General features: G+C 53.9%; 1 long non-coding RNA gene across 1 annotated transcript in view; it reads right to left on the reverse strand.

Annotated features, from left to right (window-relative positions):
• Positions 1 to 5,696, reverse strand: part of LOC144225480 (uncharacterized) — a 13,986-nt gene extending 8,290 nt beyond the window's left edge. The window contains exon 1 of the long non-coding RNA XR_013333318.1: positions 5,645 to 5,696. This is a non-coding gene — a long non-coding RNA (uncharacterized LOC144225480). The remainder of the gene's footprint in view (positions 1 to 5,644) is intronic.
• Between the last annotated feature and the right edge of the window lie 3,962 nt (positions 5,697 to 9,658).

The raw sequence follows: 9,658 nt of genomic DNA on the forward strand, positions 1-9,658 counted from the left end.
GGATGGAGATTCCTCCTGGGAAGGGTCTCCGTTCCCCTGCAGACTGGATCACCTTACCCCAACCCTCCCCTACATCCACGCTCCAGAGGAAATTTCTGTTTGCAGGGAAGGAAAGAACAGAGAAACAGACGCTCTTCCTTAAACTGCACCAGCAGTCAGGAGCAGCATCCTGTGATGAGAAAGAACAGGCGAGTGGAGCGCCTGGGTGGCTCAGTTGGTTGAACATCCGTCTTCGGCTCAGGTCATGATCTCACGGTTCGTGGGTTTGAACCGCGCTGGGCTCTGTGCTGACAGCTCAGAGCCTGGAGCCTGCTTCAGAGTCTGTGTCTCCCTCTCTCTCCATCCCTCCCCTGCTTGCTCACTCGCTCGCTCTCTCTCTCAAAGATAAACATTAAAAAAAAATTTTTTTTAAAGAAAGAACAGACAAGTGTCCGGTCACACTGGCTACTTTCAAATCCCAAGACTGCCGCATGAGGCTGCCTCCTCACATGGCAGGGGCCCTCCCCGACTGAGGCTCAGGCACGTCCCCCCCTTCCCCTCTTCCCCCTGCTGAGCTCCTCACCCTCCCAACATCCCTCACCAGCCCCCCTCCCCCCTGCTGCACATTTTCATCTGGCCCGTGTTCCCTGGCCTGGTTTTATGTCACGCCTGCACAGCTAGACCCAGGTCCTCCAGGGGACAGGCTCTGTGCGATGCGTGTTACAGCCCTGGACCGACTTGGTGGCAGCAAACTAGCAGTTCAGGACACGTTCGGATCGCACTGTAGAGGCCAATTATGGGAACTATTCCCTCGTCTCCCCCACCCCGGGAACATGTCAGCTCTTGGTTTCCATCCAAAACATCCACTCCTCCCAGAGGCCACCCTTTTTCTGTTAGTTGATATTTATGGGTAATAAGCCAAGCACATCAAAACCCGAGGTGAAATGCCTCTTAAAATAAATACTCTCTCCAACAAGTCAATCCATCCAGGCAGCCTGGGCTCTGCTGGCGGCAAGTGCAGGCAGGGCTGTGGGAGGGGGAGGAAGGGGTGCCCACAGCTCCCTGGGACATTGAGGGATGGGCGCAGGGGTGGGGGTGCCGTCATGAAAAGTGGAAATGGAGCGCATCGCTTCTCGGCCTCCAACTGCAGCCAGGGATGAAGCAGGTCATTTGAAAGGCTGGCTCTGGAGCGGCAGAGATGACGGAGCAGTGCAGCTGCTTCTCCATCCAACTGGGGAGGGGGACGAGTCAAGGTCACTGGGAAACAGCAAAGCCTCCTGCCAGGATGGTGCTGGGAAAAAAGAGGAGGCACCTTGCTGGACTACACGGGGCCCCCAGAACACAGATGGGCTGACCGGTTGAGCCAGGGCTCAGCAGGTCAATGGGTCCAGCCCCCTGCCTCTTAGGGGACCACCTCACTAAACCCATCCTCTGTCTCTCTCTGGGGGACACTCCACACAGCTTCTGCTTCCCATCCTTGGACTGTCTGCTACCTGGACACACACTCCATTGGCTGCCTCCTTTCTGGGTGGGGACAGCTGGGGGCCAAGGTCTGGGTTTTCATCTCTTTTCTGAAGACGAGATTCTTGCCTGAGCTAGTAGCGGGGAGTGGGGAAGGTCTCTGTCTCAGTCACAGGCTGCCCTGAAGGTCCCCTCTGCTTCTCCAGGCCACCAAAGGCAGGAAGTTCCTCAGTTTCCTTTACTCTAGCCAGGGTGCATTGAGGCATCTGTGGAAGCAGCTCCAGTGTGTTGAGCTGGTAAGCCCTCCTCAGCCCCCAAGCTCGGTACTACCAGGGTGACCTGGAAGCCACTTCTCTCTTTCCCCAGAGAGTGGACTCACTCACACAGGAAAGGACTAGCCAGGTCCCAGCCCGCTTGGGAACGGGTGTTCAGTGAGAAGTGCAGTGTTCATGAATGAGTGAATAAATGCACAGTCCTTAAGGAGAACCCTCCTTTTGTTCATCTTTTGTATTTTCTTCTTTCTCTCCCCACCTAAAGGTTAGATCTCCTCTCTGCCCCCTTGCCCAGGTGCCACATTCTACCTGTCAATTAAGCTCTCCTCTCGGCACCAGGCCCTACTGCTCTGGACAGCACTCTCTAGAACTCCATCTTCTTTTCCTCAAATCCAATCTTGGGGAGTAGCTGAGATGGGCACTGGTAGCGAGACCTGCCAATCATCCTCTATCCCACCTGGAACTGTCCATCAGCACCCCAAGATGAACAGAAGAGAAATTCTTCTGGTCTGCCTTGCAATCCCTCACAGTCATCTGTAGGGGGCCCCAGTGCTGCCCTCTGACCAGGACCCCAGACCCCTGCACTGAGGGTCCACCATGTTGGCCAAAGCTAAGACCTGGCTGAAGTAGAATATGTGATAGAAGAGGAAAGACCCCTCCCCAGATTGTCACACCCATCCCCAGCCACGGCCCCAGGTACAGTGTTGAAGCTGGAGAATGTTGCTCCGGGCCCTTGTCAGCCAAACCCCTCTTGCAGAAGAGGCAAGAGGAAGACAAGAAGAAGGGGCCATCTTCTGCTCAAACCCCCATACTGAATTTGGGGCCCCAGAACTGCCTCTTGGGCAGTGCCCCATTCTCCAGACTTCTCTCCCTGCCCCCGCCCTCCCTCCGACTTGGAACCCTCTTCTCGGTCAGCTCTGGAAAGGAGCAGATGAGTAATTTCCGCTTATTCAACAATAATCTGATACTTGCCCCCCAAGAGATGCGGGCGGATGCTTTCAACCCTGGAGAGGCCAACGGCTTTCATCATCAAGCCAAGCCTGGCCGGTCCTGGCTGCCAGATCACTGTAGAGAACAGTCTTCTGAGTCCCTTCTGGGCTCAATGGGAAAGAGTGCTCTGATTGATTAGTGATGTCTGCCACGGACCTGGCAGGAGAAAGTGATAGTGGGTTGGCTCCGTATTTGAGACTCCACATTTAATTCAAAAGAACTTCAGTGGAATTTCAGAAGGAATGGAAGGTGACCCCTTGTGGGTGCTGTTCTAATCACACTCGTGGGGTAAACAGAGCCTGGTTCTGACAATTCTGGATGCTTCTGCCGCTTCTTCTACCCTCCACCCAGTTGGTTAAAATGAAATGAGAGAAAAGGAGGCACTACAGTAACACACAGAAGCACACTGGATAGATGGACGACCCTGGGCCGGAAAAGTGGGCATGGATGAGTGGCCATGAAGAAGAGAAGAATGGCTGTTCTGGTCTCCTTCAAGGTGAACCAGGTTCAAGGTGAGCCCGGAACAGTGATTCTCAGATGTGGCCGTGCATGAAATCAGTTGGGAGGCCTGAGCCCCACCCGAAGAGATGCAGGCTTCATTGGTCTGGGGTGCAGCCTGGGCTTAGGGATGTTTTGAAAGCTCCCCTGGAGATTCTAGTACACAGTCAAGGTCAAGGCCACTGGGCTGAAAGGAATCTTGAGTAATCACCTAGGACGTGCTTCTCAAACTGCAATACACACTCAGATCACCTGGGATTTGTTAAAATGCAAACTTTGATTACACCTGGGATGGGACCCATGGGTCTACGTCTCTAAGAAGCTCTCAAGTGACAGTGAAACTGCTGGGCCCAGGACGTCACTTTGAGTAGCAAGGATTTAGGCTAACAGTTCTCAAAGTTTGGTTCCTGGGACCACAGCATCAGTATCACCTGGAAAAATTTGTTAGAGACGCAGCTTCTGGGTCCTACCCACACCTACTGAGTCAGAAACTCCGGGAGTGGAGCCCGGGGGCACACTTGAGTATAGAAACCAGCGATCACTGATGGGGGACAGTCCCCTGGTCCGCAGGATTCCGGCAGAAGAACCCCTGGGATGCAGTTCCCCTCCTGGCCCAGCCAGGTGAGTGGCCGGGGGTGAGAACAAGTGTGCAGGAATTAATGAGTCTATATGTCAATTTCTGGCACGGAACAAATGCACACAGTAAATGCACAAATGTCTAGTTTTCAGACCCCAAGGGAGAAGGGGGAAAAAATCCACCTGAAACACCAGAAATGCAGAGATGAAATTCAATTCCAAACTAAAAGTACACATTATTTATCATTATCTGGAAGGAGATTGGGAGAAGGCCATTAGCAAGTATTTTCTGGCCGGTGCTGTTTTCAATAGCATGAGCAGTGAGCCAGAAGGGCTGTTGTCCTACATTTTCTCTTGCTGCATTTACGCAGCAACAGCTCCCGTGGACAGAAAGCCCCGCACCACTTTCTTCCACCAGGAGTGATCTCCCATGACCTGGTGACCAGTGAGACGGGCATCGGGGCTCAGAAGGTGCCAGCTCCGAAGGGGGAGGACCATCACATCTTCCCAACAGAATAAGTGAACACTGTCAGGGCACTGAAGACGACGCCCCCAGCAGCAGGGATCTGGGGTGGGTGCGGGATACACTCCTGGCATTTTTCCAGAGAAGCCCCGGCATCCTGAATGTACGCAGTCAACTCTAGGGGCTTGGGCTCAGCAGGGAGGGGAAGGGGCCTTGAGGGTAACTGGCCATGGCTGCCCCTGCCTGTCCCTTTCCTGGGCTGCAGGGAGGCTTCTCAGGAAAATGTGAACAAGTTACCCCTGAGACTCATGTGGCCAAGCAGATCTGAATCTGAACTGACCTTGGAAAGCAGGGGAAGGGCTCAGAGGGGAAGCAGCCAGTTATATGTACAGAAGAATAAGTCTGAACTGTAAACAGGACAAAGCTGAGAGAGGAAAGGAAGAGAAGATGAGGGAGGTCAGGCAAGAAGGGCTGATTCTAGGGGTGCCTGGGTGGCCCAATCTGTTAAGCGTCTGACTCTTGATTTCGGCTCAGGTAGTGATCTCACAGTTTCTGAGTTCGAGCCCCTCATCGGGCTTTATGCGGACAGTGCGGAGCCTGCTTGAGGTTCTCTCTCTCTCCTTTCTCCCTGCTTATGTGTGCACTCTCTCTCTCTCGAAATAAATAAATAAGATTAAAAGAAAAACAGAGGGGCTGATTCTACCCCCAAAGGATCCCAGCCAAAGGCACCATTAGAGGATAGTCCATCTGGGGAGAGAGAGGGTTTACATTTCCCTACAGATGCTAAGTGAGATGGCAGTGACTGACATCTCGGTCCCCAGGCCCCCCACGAGGAAGATTAGAAGTAATCAGGCATCCCAACCAGAGAATAAAGTAGAGGGTTTTCACTAGGAACTTTTGGTCAGACAATCATGGATTCAAATCAGACTCCCCCATTCATCAGCTGTGTGCTTTTGGACAAGTCAAATAACCTCTCTGTGCCTCATTTTCTTATCTGTAAAATGGGGAAAATAATTGCCTTTCACACGGGGTTTGTAAAGCACTTAGCGGGGTGCCTGGCACAAAGTGGGCACCTAATAATGGAGGCTGAACTGAGTGTATGCAACTCGCCCCCCTTCATCCCACAGCCGCTCCCGGTCAGCTGGAGTCTCCACGCTTCCTGTACGAGGGGCCTCCTCCCTCCTTTCTGTGTCAGTGTGGAGGGGGCAAGGGAGAGAAAGGGAAGGGAAGGGGAGAACCGGGGTAGGAGGAAGGAGAAGGGACAGAGCAGAGAGAGCTGACCGCAGGCATAAGGCCTTGGAAAGGCCGGACACAGCCCCCCAAGGCCATGGCACCGGACGTGAGTCTCAGCCCACTGCTGGCCACCACCCTTCCTTCCCTCCCTCCTTGCAAAATTCAGGCTTACCCTGAATCCTGGGCCAGTGAGGATGTCCAGCTGGCTGGGCTAGTGGGGGCTGGGGGTGGGTTGTGGGGTGGAGGGGGGAGGTGCCTGAAGCAAGAGAGCACTGCATCTGCCATGGGGAGCACTGAGGCCACAATAAGAATGAGAGAGGGTCCCTGCTCCTGAGTGCATCTTGTCGAGCTGCTGTAGATGTGCACGTCCCTCTTTAATCAGGACCAGGAACACCCCAGCTACTGGGTGGTGACACCCGGCTCCCAGAGCTGCCACGATCCAGGACGACCCCCCATCCCCGTCTCCACGACACAGGCTATATTTCTCTTCCTCATGCTTTCCATGAGTCTGAAAAGCCGGTGGCTCCTGGGTCCTGGGTCCCCTGAGGCTTCCACCTTCATATTGCCTTGTTCGTCCATAAACTCCATTACATGAAATAGGCCGAGTGAGCCTCTGGGCCTTGAGAACCTGTCCAGCGCTGCAGGTCAGTCCCTTAAAACGCCATTATGAGGACAGAATGAAAACCAAGCAGCAAACACTGAAGAGCTGGAGGTGACCAGCAAACTCAAGCAAATGGACCATCTGGCAGACTGGCAGGATCAACGGGATTCGGGGTAGGTGGGCAGCCCCTCCCCTCTGGGCCCCTCCTGAGCCCCGGGTTGCCGCTGAGGTGCCCTGGGAAAAGCCTGGAGCTGCTGAGCCTCGCCCACCGGCTCTCCAGGGGCCATGGGTGTGCTCCCGTCCTGGCGCAACCCCCAGAGCCCACCAGCTCTCAGTGGGTCCTTAGCGCTGGCTTCCCGGCTACCTCTTCGTTCCCACCATAGATCTACACCCCATATTCAGGCCACTGACGAAGCTCAGAAAAGACCCGGGAGCTTAGCAGAGTGGAGAGGGGAAGGAAGAGGCTCAGCGGTAGCAAATACTGTCGCACTTGTGCTGTGTGGTGACCCATCTCTGCCCAGCTAAGCCACCTGAGCAGCGGATGCCCATCCCCACCTCTGCCTGCCCACCTGGGTGGGGCGCAACCACTGTTCTATGGGTTCTGTTGCTTTTCTAAGATAGCACTTTGGTACCTACTACTGTTCTTCGCTATTAGTCCCGAGGGTCTCCGGCTCCAGCCAGCTGGTGTCCCTAATAATTGGTAAAATATTAGGTACCAATAATTCGCTTCTGCTCTCCTGAGCTCTGACTCTGAGGGGCAGGAGCACGCAAAGGTCTAGGATGCCTTAAGAATATACACCAGAAGACCCCACTTACCCTAACCTAGGTGCCCAGGCTCCAGCTCCCGCCTCGAGGTCCGACCTGCATTTACCGAGGGTGGACACGGCCGCCTTGTTGACGAGTGTCACGAAACCATTTCAGCCCTTCAGACCTTGTTCAGCTTCGCTTAAGCGGGGTGGATGCTGTCAGCATTCTCGATATTCTCCCTGCGATGGCTAATTTCATGTGTCAACTTGACCGGGCCAAGGGCTACCCGGAGAGCTGGCGAAGCGCTCCTTCTAGGTGTGTCTGTCAGGTGAGCATTTGATGCAGCTGATTGGGTGAAGAGACGCGCCCTCACCCGCATGGCCAGGCGCCATTCAGCCCGTCAAGGACCGAGTGGAACAGAAAGGGGGAGAAGGGATGCCCACCCTCTCCTGACCTTGGACTTTGGAGCTCCGGGACCAGAACTGAACTAGACCACCAGTTTTCCTGGTTTCTCCGGCCCGCAGGTGGTGAATCGTGGGACTTCTCGTCCTCCGGAACCACATGAGCCGCTTCCCGTAAATCTCCTCCTATACATATGAACTCTCCTCTTGGTTCTGTTTCTCCTCCTTTCCTGTTTCTTGCCACACTATGTGCTCCTATTTTCACCCCTCTGGCTGTTCCTTTCTAGTTGCCTTTAAAAAAAAAAAAAAGTTGGGGGCATCTGGGAGGCTCAGTTGGCTGAGCGTCCAACTCTTGATTTCAGCTCAGGTCATGATGTTGTGGTTCGTGAGATCAAGCCCCGCACTGGGCTCTGGATGACCTTGGGCTCTGGACTGATAGTGACAGTGCTAGCCTGCTGGGGGACTCTCTCCCTCCCTCTCTCACTGCCCCTCCCCTGCTTGCGCTCTCTCTGTCTCTCTCTCTCAAAATAAAAATAAATAAACACTTTTTAAAAGACTGTTGTGATGTTGTTGGTATTTAATCGAGGTGTCATTTAAATATAGAATTCACGGGGCGCCCGGGTGGCTTAGTCGGTTAAGCGTCCGACTTTCGCTTAGGTCATGATCTCGCGGTTCCTGGGTTCGAGCCCCGCGTCGGGCTCTGTGCTGACTGCCAGCTCAGAGCCTGGAGACTGTTTCAGAGTCTGTGACTCCCTCTCTCTCTGACCCTCCCCTGCTCACGCTGTCTCTCTCTCTCTCTCCTAGAAATAAATAAAACATTAAAAAAAAAATTTTTTTTTTAAAAATAAATAAATATAAAATTCACCAGATGACCTGCTTGGCCTAGACCCTTCACCTGGGCTCCAGGACTTCGAACTTAGGAATGTCTTCAGCTCCACTCATCAGCCGGGCTCCTCTTCTACATCCCCGGCCTGAGTGGATGGCACCTTCGCCCACCCGGTGCCCAAGCCAGGTACCCCCGAGCTGTGGCTTGCCCTGCTTACCAGACCTAAAATCCAAGCCCAGCTCTCCCACCTCTCTTGTTAAAGTCACAACCATCGCTCCGAGCTGGGCTTTGTGAGTGCTTCCACTTAATCTCCCATCCCGCACTCCTGGCCACCCGACCTGGCCACCAACGGCATCGAAGACACGCACCTGAGTGTGCCATGCCCAGCATAAAATCCTTCGGTGGCCCCTCGGACCTGGGATAATGCCAGTCAGTCCCCTTGATGGGGTTCACAAAGCTCTGTTCCCAGGGGCTCTGTGCTGACNAGTGGCCCCTCGGACCTGGGATAATGCCAGTCCCCTTGATGGGGTTCACAAAGCTCTGTTCCCAGGGGCTCTGTGCTGACCTTTCTTGTGACCTTTAAAGGCAGTGGTGGCGGGTGGTCCCGGCCTCATCCCAAGGACACTCAGCCAGACCCTTGTTTAGAAAAGGAAAGAAAGACTCAGGAAGGATTCAGGGGAACCACCAGGTCCCCCTTCTGCTTTATATTGTCCCCATCGATCAGTCTATTTCTGAACCGAATGAGCTGATGGCGTGAGCACCGGGCATCAATGGCTCCAAGCTTCAGAGAAAGACAGGACAGGCCTCTGGGACCAGCATCTCCCAGCACCTCCCTTCCTACATCTGGGCATGGAGACAAATAGGCAGTTTACCTTCTCATTTGTCAGTTGTCTTAGAGAGAGAGAGAGACAGCAGCTGGTTTTGCGTCTCCAATGGGTTAAAAAAAAAAAAAGGCAATTCCATCTATTTACAAAATAGGATTACAGTTTTTGCAGAATCCTGCTGGGGCCTGGGGGAAACTTTGAAAATACATTCATTTTGTTTCGTCCTTATCAGAGCTGCCTTCTCTCCCTTCCCCCACGCTGGCCACCGGGCAGTGAGCGGATTGCCTTTGCCCATCCCCTTGGGAGGCGCCGCTGACCTTCCTGGCCACCGAGATCTAGACGGCCACATCCTTGGTCCAGAAAGCACCCTTCTGGAGACATAGAAGCATCAGCAATCTCAGAGGAGCAGGCCCGCTGGTTGGCCTGTTTCCCCAAGACCTTAGCAGAGCACCCAACCTACAACCTGGGAAGAATGCATCTCCCTCCCAGATCCTCTGGGTCGGCACGAGAAAGGGAAGAAAAGCCAAAGCAACGCAAGGACAAGGGACTCAAGCTATTGGGAACGGTGCTTGGGCTCCCCTAATGACAAACGTGTTGGGCAAGTTGCTGTGGAGCATCTAATCTTGATGCAGAGCCTCTCCTCCCTGCACCAGAAGGGGGATAAACCATAGCTGGGCGGGGGATCAATTCCTAACGCACTTTGTTCACTGAATAGGAGAATCTCAGTCCAAGTCTGTCCTTTCCTGTCTTCTATTAACTTTGCCAATTCCCCTACCGTCCCTCTTGT

The sequence above is a fragment of the Crocuta crocuta genome, unplaced genomic scaffold, assembly GCF_008692635.1.
Source record: "Crocuta crocuta isolate KB4526 unplaced genomic scaffold, BGI_CrCroc_1.0 scaffold50, whole genome shotgun sequence".
Classification (NCBI taxonomy): Eukaryota; Metazoa; Chordata; class Mammalia; order Carnivora; family Hyaenidae; genus Crocuta; species Crocuta crocuta.